The 4177-nt window shown below is 34.8% G+C and overlaps 1 protein-coding gene across 1 annotated transcript in view; it reads left to right on the forward strand.

Annotated features, from left to right (window-relative positions):
• The window catches only part of COL19A1 (collagen type XIX alpha 1 chain), a 309028-nt gene that overhangs the window by 86946 nt on the left and 217905 nt on the right, over positions 1-4177 (forward strand). The window lies entirely within an intron of this gene.

Here is a 4177-nt window from a genome sequence, read left to right on the forward strand (position 1 = left end):
AGTCTAATTACATGAAACAGAAGTTGGTGTTTTGATTTTTTACTTTGCTTTTCTGTTTGGAGTGTCATTGTAACTAAAGTATTGTAAATGATGGAAAATAATTGCATATGTTAAAAAATAAAAAATAAAAAATAAAATTAAATTAAAAAAAGAACTGAAAAAAAAAGTAGGTTTTAACAGCACGTAGAGTATGATCTAATTTTTTTTGTAAAACAAAAAATATATCCACTTAAAACTAAAGGACTAAAGATGAAAAACCAAACATCCAAGCAATAATGATTGTCTTTGAGTGAAGGGGGTTATCTCAGAAGGAGGGAGTAGTTTTAATTTTCTTTCTCTGCATTTTCTAAGTGTTTCTAATAAATATGTATTATGTGTAAAAAAAAAAAAAGTAAAAAAAAAAACCAAACAAAATAAATAAATAAACCTAAAAAAGGAAAAGAAAGAAAACAGAGTCTCTGTGTCATGGTCAGCATCACCCAACTTGTGGCTCTACCTGAGAGTTCAATGATGTCTAATTCCACAGCTATTTAGTATCCCTTATTTCATGTTCTCTTTTCAAACGTCTGGACATAATATAAAAGTCCGGCATAGGCTCTCTATGGGCTAGAAACTGTTCTCACAACAAATCTATTGGGTGGATACTGTTATGATCATCTTACAACAGATGTTCACACAATCTTACACAAAATAGGAGATAGAAATGGAATTCAAACACATACACTTCAGCTCTGTGCACATAACCACCTCCCTAAACTGTCTCATGGAAAAGATTTAATTCTGGCTTATAAGTGAGCTCATCTAAAAACTGAATATACCTATACATCTATTATAGATATGTATTACATCTATTATAGCTATAGATATATAGATCTATATATGTAAACATGTATATGTGTGTGTATATTTATATATATACACTCATATCTGTTGATTGTCTTTAAATCAATTTTGAAGACAAACCCAATGCTATTTTATTTGAAACAATTGCTTATAAGAATTTTTGGTTCTTGGGGCACCTGGGTAGCTCAGTTGGTTAAGCATCTGACTTCGGCTCAGGTCATGATCTCATGATTCATGGGTTCGAGCCCCGCATCGGGCTATGTGCTGACACAGAGCCTTGAGCCTGTCTTCGGATGCTGTGTCTCCTTCTCTCTCTGACCCTCCCCTGCTCATGCTGTCACTCTCTCTCTCAAAAATAAACAAAAAATTTAAAAAACTTAAAAAAAAAAGAATTTTTGGTTCTTTTCATTCATCTGGTTCCTGTCTTAGGTAAAAAGGTTTTCAGCTGATGCTTATCAGTTTCCATTTCTGGAATTCATGGGTCATTTCTTTGACAACCCTGGTTTGTAAACAGCACACCAAATAGAATGAGATATTCCTGGGAGAATGTACACATTCTCAATGTAGGCTTAGCAATTTTGCTGCTTACAGGAACTGACTTGACTCCTGAGTTTGCAGGTTTAGGCAGCCCAAAATAATTTTAACAATTCCATTGATCTTCTTTATTTCTAGAAAACATGTATAAGTCATTTATAAGACAATAGTTTTTCAGCATTATCTGGAATGAAGTTACATATGATTTCTTAGAAAAGATATAAAAGAAAAAAAATCATACCTTCAAACTTTAAAATAGCAATAACAGATTTAAAATCTAAAGAGATTATTATTATTCCAAGTTAATACATTTTGAAAAGGTTTAGTCATTTTTAACATAGTTGTACCACTATATGCAGACACACATATTATTTTAAAGCCTAGGGCTGTTCTTAGATTAAGTTATCTAAGTTTTCCACAGTAGAACTGCTGTATCATAAAATATGCTAAACAGTAAAGGCAAAACTTTGTTGCAAAATATAATTAAGTGTTGAAGCATCAATAAAATACAATGTACTTATCTATGTAATAAACATATTTCTATTATTTAAAACATTTTTATTATACAAATATATTAGAAACTTCCCATTACATTTGATAAAGTGATAGTAAAAGCACATTCAGTATTTGACACCAGGGAACATTCTGTGGAAATTGAGCTTCAGTTACTCATGGCAGAAAAATGTCCACTTGTCCATAAGGAGCAGAATTATTTTCATCAGTTGGTCTAATATAATGTTTTATATCATATTACAAGTTACACATGATAACAAGATATGGCATGTAATCCAGTAAAGTACACGGATACAGTATACACTGCCAAAAATACTTTTTCGGGGGGAAAAAAAAGTAGTGACAGTATCTTTTCTTTTTTGCTCACAGCCCACTGCTATGTACTATGCACCTAAAGTCCCACTTCTGGCCCGTGTCAGTTTAGGGGTCCACTCAGAAACACTGCTAACTGGATGCCAAAAATTGCTAAAGCTGTGATATTAAAACTGTTTTTTTCTCTCTTTAATGGACACTGATTTCATGATTATTGCAATTAAAATGTTGTATTTTCCTATAACAAGTGTTCACTGGTCCCCACTCTTCCCTGACTAGGAATTTGTTTTGTATACCTAATCCTAAATTCCCAGATAACCTCATGGACACCAACTGATTACTCTTCCTGGAAAAAGTCTGCTTTACACACCAGCAGGTACAAGATTTTCAGATTGAATGGACAGTATTGAAGCTTAAAGTTTGCAACACTAGTATTCAGAAACCTTTTTATTTTCTTCTCGCTGATTTTCTTGAAGTTATCAGAGATGTGCCATTTCAAAACTTTTAATAATTTTAAATCATTTGTTATTTCTCTAATACCTAAGAGATAAATTAGTATACTTGTTTTTGTTCCTACCTACCATCCCCCTTCCCCCCCCAAAAGATTTGTTAAGTAGCATAAAAACTAAAGACTATATCCAAAATCTAATGCAGCTTAAAGTCAACAGAATTCTACCTGGATGGGTGGACATTAGCTGCCTTTTCTGGACTCTTGCTGTTCCCCCTTCCTCCCAGTCTCAGCAGAAAAAAGAAATAAGAAGTTTCTCCTTTGGCTTCTGATCAACAATTTAGTACATTATTGAGAGAAAATTACTATCGATGTTTCTCATAACTACCAGAATGTTCCAAACTTGTTTCTGAGGCATATACCTTCTATTATAGGTTTTTCCATCAAAGAACCTGTGTCCTTTTCCTGTTACAAATCCAAGCTACAGAAGGACAAGTGAAAGAATATGTGTGACACAAAGGAGGGCCAAATCTAACATTGCTACTGATAGCACTGCTGCCGTGTTGTTACTGTAATGCATAGCCTATCTTCAACTTCACAGAGCGATCTAAAGCACCCTTTCCAGAATTCAAAGTAACCTCTTTGGGAATATTTTGGAAAAAACTTAGGTGTGATTTAGGGCCAGCTGGTGGCTTTCTGAAAAACTGATCAAAGGATTTCATTTTATTTCCTTTTTATCATCGCACATTTCCCTGAAGTAAGCACAGCAAAGCATAAAAGATAAATTCTTAGTATTCCTGATTCCTTTGACATTGGAATATACGTCTTTTCTTATTATGCAGTAAATACAAGTTGTCTGAAGGACACTTGATAAGAAATCACATTCCCCAAGGCTAAAGTTTATAAACCTAGTCCCAAAGAGACCAAGGAAAGAAAGGCAGATTAAACAAGTAAATGAAAATTTGCTTGCAACTACACCTAAGCCCAGAAAATAGAAAGTTATATACCAGGATGTGGTGATTTTTTTGTTTTGGTTTAAAAAGTTAGGCATTCACCCTCTGATTTAAAAGTCTGAGATGTGGGGCACTTGGGTGGCTCAGTCGGTTGAGCGCCTGACTCGGTTTTGCTTCAGGTCATGATCTCACAGTTGTGGGATCAAGCCCCACAATGAGCCTGTGTGAAGCCCCATGTGGAGTCCCATGTAGAGCCCTGCATGGGCTGTGTGCTGCGCTTGGAGCCTGCTTGGGAGTCTCTGTCCCTCTCTCTCTGCCCCTCTCCCTGCTTGCGCGCATACATGCACTCTCTCTCTCTTTCTCTCCCTCTCTCTCTCTCTCTCTCACAAAAGAAATTTAAAAAATTTTTAAAAAGAGACTGAGTCTAATGGATAGTTGATACCTGTCACAACACAACATTTTATATACTGTGAAGTGAAACTGCAATACAATCTAAGTTTATTTTGGGAGTGTTTGCTGTATCATTGGATTTAATGAAATGTTTAGAGGTGCAGTAGGCATGACTTTGAGTAGA

This window comes from Suricata suricatta, chromosome 7 (assembly GCF_006229205.1).
Source record: "Suricata suricatta isolate VVHF042 chromosome 7, meerkat_22Aug2017_6uvM2_HiC, whole genome shotgun sequence".
Classification (NCBI taxonomy): Eukaryota; Metazoa; Chordata; class Mammalia; order Carnivora; family Herpestidae; genus Suricata; species Suricata suricatta.